General features: G+C 44.4%; 1 protein-coding gene and 1 non-coding gene across 3 annotated transcripts in view; one reads left to right on the forward strand and one right to left on the reverse strand.

The window, feature by feature from the left end:
- LOC126456890 (division abnormally delayed protein-like) overlaps positions 1-12,701 on the forward strand; it is a 1,035,355-nt gene that overhangs the window by 245,303 nt on the left and 777,351 nt on the right. The window lies entirely within an intron of this gene.
- Positions 8,513-8,586, reverse strand: Trnaa-ugc (transfer RNA alanine (anticodon UGC)). The gene has a single exon. It is a non-coding gene; the product is annotated as a tRNA-Ala (tRNA).

Raw genomic sequence — 12,701 nt, forward strand, 5'->3', positions numbered from 1 at the left:
ACTTTAGCAACGTCTCACTGCTACACAAGTTAACTGGCAAATGGGACCTGCATCTGTGACTGCAGTTCGAAGCGCCAAGGTGCAAAGTAGTAACTTACCAGACGTGCATACATTTTCAGGAAAACTCTATGGGTTTCTTAATTTACTTGTAGATAGTTATAAACATGTCTATTCTAATAATTGAATTTCATTAAAAATAATGTGCAGATGGTGTGCAATGGTCGGGCAGCTCTTCAAAAGCCACATATTTCTGTAATCAACGCTTAATGAAGCTTGAAGTGGTGTTAGGCGCGACACCACGGGGCAGTGGATAGCTGAAAACAAGTGATGGATCACGCTATACCCTGTGATAGGGTTGGTTTTGGTGAGATAGTGTTAACGATATGGGGTTGGTTTACAGTGGTTTAATTGCGGTCTCCCTACTGAGCTTAAGAGAACGAAATGCAGAAGGATACAAACACATCTTACCCTGTTGTGAACTGGGGAAATTAGAGGAACAGTTCAGAGACCATGACTGTATCATCATGCCAGTGCACTACGTCATTAAGCAGCCTCCATCAGACATTGCTGAAATGGCTTGGTCTGGCCAGAGTCTCGACTTGAACGCAATGGATACGTCTGGGACGAGTTAGAACGTCCAGTTTGCTCCAGACCCCAGTGTCCAACGTCACTACTTCCTCTGATTTCGGCTCTTGAGGTAGAATGCACTGCCGTTTCTCCACACACATTCTCACACCTAACTGGAAAGTCCCGAGTACAGTTCAAGCCATCTTAAGGCAAAGGGTGGCCACACCCCATATTAATGTCCATTAACAGGTGCCCGTATAGTTGTGATCAGATAGCATTAATAATATGTTTAGCTATAAAATTAATTTGTATGTTTGTAGACTTTTGCCGTGGAGCTAATTTACACAAAAAATTCTGCGTTGTAGATTGCACCGTGTTAAAAAAAATTACGAAACAACGTTTCGGCTACTGTTGCAGGCGATCCCTTGAATTGCAATAACGACCGTAATATTAACAGAACGAAGTCTTTCGCAGTGGCATTGATATGTAAAACATTCTCGGTTTTCTTGCCGCGTCATTTCGGGATAAAATGTCGAGCTTTCGACGATAGCCTCCATCGTCATCGTCAGGAGCAACTGACTGTCATCGACGTATAGCAGAAAACCTACGGAGCTGCTGAAGAATTCTGGTCTACCAGATGATGTTACGAAAAATCTCATAGTCCGAGCTCATAGACCTCCCAGGTTGTACGGACTATCGAAGATTCACAAGGATAATATTCCGTTGAGACCTATTGTTAGTGCCATTGGTTCTCGTACCTACAAGCTGACCAAATACCTAACAAAGTTGATGACTCCTATAGTTTTCCGTCGTGAACATCACGTTAAAAATTCCAAGATATTGATTGAGAAAATCAAACAGATTAGAGTTGGTCCAAATGACAATTTAGTCAGCCTATATGTGGTATCGCTGTTCACAAAAGTTCCTGTGGGGGACACTTGGAAAATGCTGGCGGATCTCTTTCCTCGTGAAATGATAAAGTTGTCCCGACATGTGATGACGACCACCTACTTTTTGTATGGTAGTAAATTTTATCAAATGACGGACGGTAGGACGGTGTGCTCTCCGTTGTCTCCATCATTGGCTAACTTTTTTATGGAGAATTTTGAGGACCGTGCCTTAAATTTGGCTCTCCTCCGTCCATCCTTATCTTATCGTTATGTAGACGATACACTTACGGTCTGACCACACGGCGCAGAAGCTCGCGAACAATTCTTGTAACACATGAACAGCATAGATCCGAACAACCGATTCACTGTCGACACGGAGAAGGAAGGAAGGCTGCCATCCCTTAGAGGTTTTAGTACAACGACAGGCGGATGGGCGTCTCGGTCACTCTGTGTGCCGCAAGCCTACGCATACCGATTTATATCTTGATGCACAGAGTTTCCATCAACCTGTTCAGAAGAGAGCCGTTTTGTACACGTTGGTATGTAGAACAAAAACTATTTTTGACGAGGACCACTTGAAATTCGAAATTAGCCATCTGAATTACATGTTCCGAAAGAATGGCTGTGGTGCACGCAATATAAAGGCAGCGTTCTCCAAGAAAAGGAAACGTGAAAATGATGCACACTCACAGGATGAACCACCGATTGCGGTTCTTCCTTTCTGTGGCGCTATATCCAGTAAAACAGGAAGAGTCTCGGGGTATAAGACCATTTTTTTGTCCTCCTAATAAAATTAAGGAGATGATGCAGCCTGTTAAGGACAGTCTCGGCCTCCGGGTCTATGGAATTTATAATATCCACTGTAAGTGTGGAAACAATTATACAGGGTGAAAAGTATTTAAACCGACAAACTCTGGGAGGTTGTAAGGGACATCAAAACAAATATTTTTCCCTAATGTCGTTTTTTCCTATGAGGATTATTTAAACCGGTGGAGGCTGTATTACGCTCTTCAGTTGTTAGAGGCCGTATTACGATCTTTAGCTGTTAGAAGGCGTATTACGCTCTTCAGTTGTAGGCAACTGCTGTCCACCATTGTAGTAGTGTATTGTCTCTCTTTACTAATGGAGCGATAAACCTGGAGTGAGTACACTGATGTGCTTGGTGCGTACTACGTAGTGCACCACAACGGACGAGCTGCACAGTGGGTTTATCAACAACAATATCCTAATCGGTGTATGCCGCATCACAGGACCTTTGCTGCTCTGTACCAACGACTGCGTGAGACGGGGTCATTTAGCAGATTACCTGGACAGGGACGCCGTCGCAGGATAAGAATCTGAGGTAGCTGCCTTGCAGCATGTGGAGCGGGATCCTTCAATCAGCACTCGTGCAACTGCACATAACATAGGGACGAATTAGACGAATGTAAGAACAGTCCTTCGAGAGCAATTGTTACGTCCATTTCACTTACAGCGTGTTCAAAACCTGGAACCAGTTGATCATCCACCCAGAGCACGGTTTTCGCAGCGGTACCTGGAACAGTGTGAAATGCAACCTACATTTCCATCCTCTGTGTTGTTTACCGATGAAGCAACGTTCGGGCGTGATGGAGTCTTCAACATGCACAATTCGCATGTTTCGAGTGAGGATAACCGACATGCCACAGTTACTAGCACTGATCAAGTGCGGTTCTTCGTTAATGTGTGGTTCAAAAATGGTTCAAATGGCTCTGAGCACTATGGGACTTAACATCTGTGGTCATGAGTCCCCTAGAACTTAGAACTACTTAAACCTAACTAACCTAAGGACATCACACACATCCATGCCCGAGGCAGGATTCGAACCTGCGACCGCAGCAGCCGCGCGGTTCCGGACTGCGCGCCTAGAACCGCTAGACCACAGCGGCCGGCCGTTAATGTGTGGGTCGGTGTTGTTGGGGACTGTTTAATTGGGCCGTATCTACTACCTAGGTCCTTAAATGGCAGGCACTATTACAATGTTCTCGCCAGAGCATTGCCATAATTGCTGGAAGACGTCCCACTCCCTACAAGACAACGCATGTGGTTCCAACATGACAGGGTGCCGGCACATTTCAGTCGTCGTGTGCGCCGATTCCTGGACCGACGGTTCCCAGAAGCGTGGATTGGCACAGGTGATCCTGTACCATGGCCTGCTCGATCCCCAGATATGTCCCCTCTCGACTTTTTTGTGTGGGGAGAGATGCAAAACCTTGTTTACGCAACTCTTGTTGCATCAGAAGAGGATCTGGTAGCCCGGATAGTAGCAGCAGCGGAAAAAATTCAGGATTCTCCTGGGATTTTTGCCCGTGTCAGATAGAACATGATCCGAGAGTGTAACCTTTGTTTACGTGTCAATGGAGGCATTTTTGAAAATCTACTGTAATTGTAATTGGGTTGTGTTAATGTGTCGTCTCTTGGTCATAAAAATGGAAAATTGTTTGTTGATTTAATTAATTTGCCGCCAGAGAAATCTTCCTCTACCGGTTTAAATGCTCCTCATAGGAAAAAATGACATTAGGGAAAAATATTTGTTTTGATGTCCCCTGCAACCTCCCAGAGTTCGTCGGTTTAAATACTTTTCACCCTGTGTAGGTCACACCACTTGTACCCTTACTGGCCTCTGTGCAGAACACCAACGGCATATTAAAAATAGAGAACTAGAGAAATCGGCAATTGCGAAGCACAACCTCACTAACAAACGTATAATACTGTTTGATGAAACAAAAATGTTGTCCCATGCCTCCACATACTAGGATTCTGTTACCAAGGAGGCTGTTGAAATGAGAATGAGCGGTAGGAACTTTATCATAGCGGATATTTTCTGAGCAGGGCATGGAAACGAGCACTCGATGCAGAGAAGCAGCAGAGACATTTCTTGCAGTGTTTGCGTTCCCATGGAAGCGGTGGTGCCAAAAGCGCAGACACTGACAACGTCTGCGACAGTAGTACGTAATCGTCGACCAATCACAAGCCAACCAATGAGAAGCCGTCCACAGGCTACATAAGGCCGCCACAGCAGCAGTGAAGACAGGCAGTTACTCCTGACGATGATCATGGGGGCTGTCGTTTACAGCTTGAGATTTTGTCCCGAATTGACGCAGCAAGAAAACCGATAATGCTTAACAGACCGTACTTTGATTGACTATTTTACAGTGTGATGCTGTCTGCAATCAAGAAGTATTTCATTCGTTAACATATAAGAAACATTACAAAAATTTTTTGTTTCGTTGAAGTGGGCGAATATTAAATTGCACCTACGCCACAACTCAAAGACAGAATTTTTAGTTGGTGGAAAACAATAAGGATTTATTGATTTACAACACCAGTGTTTCTTCCTGCTTGAGTGTTTTATAGCATGTTTATCTCTTGTTACACGCGCAACAGTTAATCTGTTTTTAACTCTATACTTTCCCGCCTTCATCAATAGCAGTTACTGCAATATCGACTGTAGCCTTCAGATCACCTATCTTTCCTTTTCCGAGAGTTGTGTAAATGACGGTATTACAATCGTCCAAGGGACACTTCTGCTGGTAAGCGATAGGAGAACATGGGGAGTGAGAGGAGGGTGGGAGGACGGAACTCCTTCACATCTGCAAGGCAAATGACACAGAACCACGTGCACATCGGACAGTATTTGCCAGAATCGCACTGCTTGGAAATCATTTGTACCGAATTTTACCGTGAATACACCTGAAAAATTTAATACAGCAAACCAACGGCTATATGATATTTTATTTATTTGGCTGGTGCGTGATTTCCGAATTTAAGCTCGCGTTGTGTCATTTAATTGGGTGCATATTATATTCTAATTTAAAAACTCGGATTATCTAGACTGCTTTTGTTTTTGTTGTTGAATGAACGCTAATATACAAAAACGTACTCTCTGCACGTCCTTCATAATCCAGCCTGCTGATACTGTTTCATTTTATTACTACGTGGGTGGGAGCGCTGAAAATGGAAGCGGTATGTTGCGTTTCTTTCTCAGTGTGGAAAAATAAATCCAAAAAAGCTTATTTGTATTAATTAACAGTTAAATATGTATTTAAATTGAAAAATATGTACCAGTGGACTAGTTGTAGAAGAAGATTATTTTATGGTGTGTCCTAAAAGTTATATTTCCGTACAGTCGATATACTGGTACTGCCCCATTTTGATGCTTGCAATTATAATTAAACTTCTCTATGACTCTTATCCATACCATACACCACTTTTTTTGGAGAAACTACGTAAACTTTGTTACATGATTCATTTGCAATTATCAGAGGCTGAATTAGCAACCGAATTGTTTTGAATCGTACTGCAAGACACATCTGACCAACCCCACAAGACGTTCAGGATAGCCACAGAAAGAGAACGCAGAATTATGTAAATTGGAAGTGGAGGGAGGGGGGGGGGGGGGGGGAGGAAAGGGGCTACCGATACTAGCTGCATCGCGATTTTATGCGGAATCAGCAGCGACGAATAAAAATGCGTGCGCCGGACCGGGATTTGAACTCAGGATCTCCTGCTTGCTAGGCACTTGCGTTAACCACTGCTCCTTCCGGACACAGTGTTTATCGTACGCCCATCGGCCAGCCCACATTCCCATCTAGCGCCACGAATTCTCAGCTCCATGCTCACTGCTTTCAGGTTCCCGCAGGAGGTCGGACGTAATTGTGCATCCGCACTGAGAGTGGTGGATTCATCGCACATAGAGGCGAATCAATTCGATGAATGCGTGGTGTCCGTTCATTGGGACACATCTGAAAGAGTAGACACCACGCATTCATGTAGAAACGCAGTATGACTCAACTGAGATGTGAACATTGGTCTACTCGAGTGCAACGTTTTTAACTATCTTTCTATTCCTGTCGATTACGCCATGAATGTTATCGACCCCAAATTCATTCGGTAACTGATCATTTTAAGTTACGATGCGGGCGCTCACGACCTCAGCTGTTTTGCTCTCTGAAGCAAAAACAAACAACAACGACGACGACGACAACAATAGATACGTCAACGATACATTTGATATTGCCACATGGGAGGAATGATCTGGATTGTTTCCTAGATCATTTTAATTGTCTGCATCCCAATACAAAGTTCACGATGGAAGTTGAAAGGGATGGACAACAGCCGGCCGGAGCGGTTCTAGGCGCTACAGGCTGGAACCGCGCGACCGCTACGGTCGCAGGTTCGAATCCTGCCTCGGGCATAGATGTGTGTGATGTCCTTAGGTTAGTTAGGTTTAAGTAGTTCTAAGTTCTAGGGGATTGGTGACCTCAGAAGTCCCATAGTGCTCAGAGCCATTTTTTTTTTTTTATGGACGACATCCGTTTCTAGATATCTTGCTCTGCAGGAGGGATGGTGGGACATTAGGCCTCCACTTTTACCGTAAGCTCACGCATACGGAGTGATATTCTCAAGCATCAAGTTGTCATCCACCGTACCAACGCAAATGGGTTCTACGTACATTGGTAAAAAGAGCTTATGCCATCTCAGATGCAGATAGTTTGACTCAAGAAGCGGATCGTCTAAAAGCAGTGTTGAAGCAGAGTCATACCGACAATCAGATCCGTCATGCTCTACTTATTATCCCCTCATGGGAACCAACAGAAGATACAAGCAAATCGGTGGCGTTTCTACCTTTTGCGGGAGGCATACCTTCAAAAATAGAAAGAATTTTAAAGAGATTTGATATTAAAAGTCTATTCGTCCACCAGCTAAGACCAGAGCGGTGTTGGACTCAGTGAAAGATGATTTGGGTTTGAGGAAGGGCGGTGTCAACAAACTTCGCTGTCATTGCGGGAAAGCCTGTACTGGACAAACGATTAGTACGGTGCAGTATCGATGCGTGGAGCACCATCGCCGCACACGTTTATTTCGGCCAGAAAAATCGACGGTTGCGGAGCGTTATCTTGCTGAAGGGCATAAAATGTATGATGAGACACAAGTGGTTGCCCCTGCAACGTGTTACTGGGAATGTCTTGTGAAAGAAGCCGTTGAAATCCGGCTATCTGACATATAAACGCAGATGAAGGGTATCCTTCGAGTATGAGTTGGAACCCTATATTGTTCGACATTAAAAACTACGTACGATCTTTGTTTCGGTCATAGGTAGGTGAACAGCGTTTGATATCGATTTTCCGTTTCCGCGAGTTTTCACCTCCGGTGTGCTGTCGTCCTTTGCATTGTGGGCATTTGCGCATGCGCACACGCTTTGGAAGTACAGGTGGTTTATAAAGGAGCCGCCGTTGCGATTTTGGATTCAGTTCGGAGGCAGTGCGACGGCTCAATCACCTGAAGATGGCCAGGTAGATCGCCGAAATATTGTGTCAAGGCGTGTTCCGGCTGGAGACCCGACAACAACTCGAGCGCAAAACGGAAATTTGCATAGTAAATATGGAGTTTTTTTCTCCTTAGTGGTTCCTGATAGATGCCCCTGATGTTTTCTCTCTGTATCTACACCTTCTTCTCAATCTGCTCTGTTCAGTTTGTTATTTGAAGGTTCCGCTGATCAAATTCTTGAAATTTGACTGTGAACTCGAATTTATCGACGTTGTTAAAATGTTCTGCTACACACCAAGTGTCGAATGTACGTATTTTCTTATACTAACAGAACTCCTCTGTCCCACAGATCTATTTTCTAAACATGAAGTTTAAAACGTACAGCCCATTCATTTTTTCAGAAATTAAATATATTCTAGAGTTTTAGAAACCTGTACGTATGGTTTGTATGCTGTGCAAAATTCATCGAAGAATCTCTCTTACTTATGAAGGAAAGCGTAACTGTAGCAAAAAATGCAGCCAATAGTAAGTGAAAAAATGGTGAAATTTCACATGTAAAAAGAAATTATTTTGTTATGATTTTGAACTTTCACTGTAACGAGTGTGAATCCTGAATCCTTCCTTCTCATACTGACAAAGTTTTGTGAATTTATTTGTAAAAGTATAGACAGTGCAAACTGAAATGTCCTGCGAAATTATAATGAAATCTACACCTTTCACTGCTTAAGGTGTTAATAAATATCAACGGGAACAGTTGAAAAAATGTGTGCCTCAACCGGGACTCGAACCCGGGACCTCCTGCATGCATGGCAGACGCTCTGTCTGACTGAGCCACCGAGGACACACACGTTAGTGCGACTGCAGGGACTTATCTCTGCCACACTTCGTGTGAGACCCACACTTTCCAACTTAATGTCCACACACTACATTTGTAGTGCCCCTGCCCACGATATTCATTACTCGCAGCAGTCAATCTACCGATTTCCGTAAGAGTTTGATCAATGTGAGTGCATCCATATTACAGATGATTATAGGCCAGTAAGCCTCATCTATACGAATGTGGTGTCCAAAAGAACAGACACCAATGTTGATCTTGCAGCTCTATGAGAATGAATTTACAGTGAAATCCAGACCTTTGTCACTGCTTAGAGGCATTGATAAATATCAACGGGGAGTGTCCATAGTCTTGCTCATCAGCACATGTAGTCCCTGTGATACAGTTCAACAATGCAGACCAATACTACTCCCACAACATGCCTGTCAAGCAAAGCAGCCTACATTTGGGGCCCAGAAAACTGGTTTGGCCCCTGACATGTAGGCTACCCCAAAACATGTTGACTCGGCTGGCCTATACTGTTCCCACACAACATGCCTGTCGTGCAGGGTAGCCTATATGCCAGAGGCTAAAAAAATACGTTTTTGCCTATATCTCCCTTCGTATTGGATCTAGAAGTTTATTAACCTCACAGTGCTGATATTCGTGAGGCCTGCTGTTTCTGTGCAAAATTTGACAGAAATCAATGGAAGTGTTTATTAGGAGAAACCGGACATACAAATATGCACTCAGTTAGTGTCTATCAGCTGTTTCACATGGTTCTGTGTTGGTCAGATAGGAATAATAAAGACTGTCACAAATATCTCATAAAAGTAGCACTTAGAACAAAACATCACATGAGATGTCAGTACACAGCATGAGACTCGGTTGTCGAGTAGCACCTCCTTTACCAGAGGAGGCGGCAAACGTTGCACTGAGGCGGCTGGCGGTTTCGGAATGCGCCCGACGACCAGGCGTTAATTGGATGGAGCACAGCGCCTGCCGCCACCGCTTCCGCCTGTGCGACACGCGAACCAAGCGCCGCCGCCGCTGCCAGCACACGCAGGCGCGCCTCCGCGACAACAGACGACTCGCTCCACCCCGGCCGTCCTTGAACTTCGGGGCTCGTAGCTGCGGCGCACGTTATTACACACTGCGACACGCGCTGCCGTGCGACACCACTTGTGTGTGCGACATAAACGGCAGAGCGAGGCCGCTCGCGTGGCGACGTGTGACTCAGAGCGCTCACGCTTCATCTGCTCCAAATTGCTCGTTACACGCTTCCCGTTTTAACCAGTGCCGTGCGAGGTAACGGGGCTAGCAGTTTATTTAACACTAAATTCTTCTAGAATCTTCATATGGAAATGATGCTCTAAGCCCCCCTTTTCTAATTCCGACTTTTGCTGTTGCACATGGATTAAGAAGAAACGCGAACTGACTGTAATCGACCCTGCAAGTAGAGTAGAAAATTTTTGGCACCTGCAATAATTTAATTTGATAGAAATTATTTAGATAAAGGAAAGTTTCATTAACGTAGTGAGAAATGAAAGGGTTGCTCTACCGATTAACAAAATGAAAGTTCTGTCCAAAATAACAATTTGATTTATTATGACTGAACACAAAATAGTAAACAAAACACATGAAACATTTACAATACATCAAACTGGATACTCAAATAAATGCCGTGAAGGTGAGGTTGTCCATTAACTAGATTGTGACATTTATGACCAAGTGGTATGTGGAGCCAATTCCTTGCTGCAACTCAGATCTTAAGAGAGACACCCAGACAACCCAACATTAATTGCTGCTCGGGCAATGAACATCCAAGACAGAACCACGTAAGAAAAGATGGAAACAGGCGCGCTCTGCTGAGCTCTGATTATCACAGAGCAAAATTCCCTAATCTGCCGGTGCTGAGGACATACATTACCAAGCTGTCTTCTAAACTGCAAGGACATGATCTGGCGCACCGGAAGTGATGGCTGGTTGCTTCGACGTCCCGTCGTGGTGAAGATAATGTCGCGAGTATAGCCCGAAACAAATTATCCTGGTCTGGTTGTTCCAGACTAAAGACTTCTTATCAATACAAATGCTCCTCTGAGGGAGACGAAGAAGGCTCGCCACACAATCACAGACGGTACAGCGATTGATTTTAACAAGCGAAATCACACAGTAACTCCGATACAGTCACATTGGCCAAAACTGCTCAAGACGGACAACATAGGCTGCTTGTACGCAGAACGCTCAATTGCCAACTGTACTCGGAAAGTTACATTGAAGTCGAAACTTCAGCAACTTTGTCAAACAGCTACAATTAAATGAAAGTATATTAGACAGCCAACGGAAAGCAGGCTGTCCAGAGCAGCGAGAGCTCAGTCTTGTAACCTACCCTGACCGAAAGGCGAGAGCCGACTCCCCAAGAGCACCCGTACAAGCCGAACACAGAACATTCCCGCCCCCCACGACAGTGGCTGTGGTTGAACGTTCGAATCAGCAACTCGAAAACCGGCGGAAAATTCCACTCTATTGCCGAAGCACTACCATTCCACCAGTGGACATTCTTGGTGCCAACTTCTGCGCCGATTTTGCTACGTCATGGAGCTATGCCATGAGCAAGCCAATCACAATTACGATTTTGCAGAGAAGGCGGGAATTTGCCTGCCAAGACTGCCTGGGAACACAAGTCATTCCCACACCTTGCTGGTACACTGCCAGAAAGTGTTTCACTAAGTTGCTGCGAAGTAACGGAATCTCTAGCCCAGCCGTTCCTTCTGGCCCCTGTGGGCGTGTCGTTCCCGCTCTTATGACAATGTCCGCGTCTGGAAAGCGTCCACTCGACTCCCTCACACTCGTCGGCTTAACCCTCTCAAGTTCAGCAGATCCTGCCTGTCACCGGACCACCCGGGTGATGAGAGACACTGCGTGGGAAGTCCGCGTGTGAAGGAACAGCAACTTTTCACCGCTTGCAATTAAAGAGGAAAATCGATTTACTCAGAGTAAGATAGAAATATGAGAGGGGGCTCATGCCACCTCTCAGCCGCTCTAAAAGGCCGTGACTCTGGGAAAACAATAGTGAGAAATACACTGCATCAGCCACAGTTCAGACAAATCAGTGGGTTAGTTTTTTGCGTATCTTTCTGTACATTTCTTATACGTCATACAGGAGAGAAGAACACATCACTATTTTTACTAGCAGTCAAAGTTCAGATATAAAGCCCCACTATCATTTCACAGAATCATAACTTAGAAAATACTCTGCTGTCAAAAGCTCGAATAAGCAGAACCCTAACGGCCACAAGGCAGAAAATTCCGCTGGTTTCCGAGCGGTCTAAGGCGCTGCAGTCGTGGACTGTGCGGCTGGTCCCAGCGGAGGTTTGAATCCTCCTTCGGGCATGGGTGTGTGTGTTTGTTTTTAGGATAATTTAGGTTAAGTAGTGTGCAAGCTTAGGGACTGATGACCTTAGCAGTTAATGTCCCATAAAATTTCACACACATTTGGACTTTTTTTGCGCTGGTTCACTTGAATTTTAGTGAACCAATATACTGTATTTAATTCCACCGTACGGCGGCTCGATTTCACCACTACGAACACTCGGTGTTGCTCACACGAAAAGCTCCCCACGCTCTGCTACCAGTGACACACCCGCTAAGCCCGCAGGACAGAACAGGTGATTAGGATTGTGGAAAGGGCCAAATACTATTGCGGTCAGTTTCATTTCAGATTTGTATAGCCGAACCTTTACAACTATGAGTGTCAAAATCCAATTCTTTCACAGCTGAAGGCCTTCAAACAAGATATCTTAAAAATCAACAAGATTAATTTCAAGTGAATGAAGACACGCAGTTAAAACTGCAAATAAAATAATTGATGTATATATGTATATATCACAGCTAGGCTGAAAGCCTCAAGGCAAAAGTGGATAGAACAAACATAAACAAGGTGCAATATCAACGGCTGAAGGCCACAATTAAATTTCAAAATTTTAAAATATATCACCAAAATCTTTTAAGGCAGAAGTCCGCAATGTTTTCGCTTAAGGGGAAATTTTAAGAATAAGACTTAAAGCGGCTGAAGGCCCACAGTTGATTTTCCAAAAATTCAAAAAAAAAATAGCTTAAACCTTTACGTTTTATGTGGCCAA

This window comes from Schistocerca serialis, chromosome 2 (genome assembly GCF_023864345.2).
Source record: "Schistocerca serialis cubense isolate TAMUIC-IGC-003099 chromosome 2, iqSchSeri2.2, whole genome shotgun sequence".
In the NCBI taxonomy this organism is placed as follows: Eukaryota; Metazoa; Arthropoda; class Insecta; order Orthoptera; family Acrididae; genus Schistocerca; species Schistocerca serialis.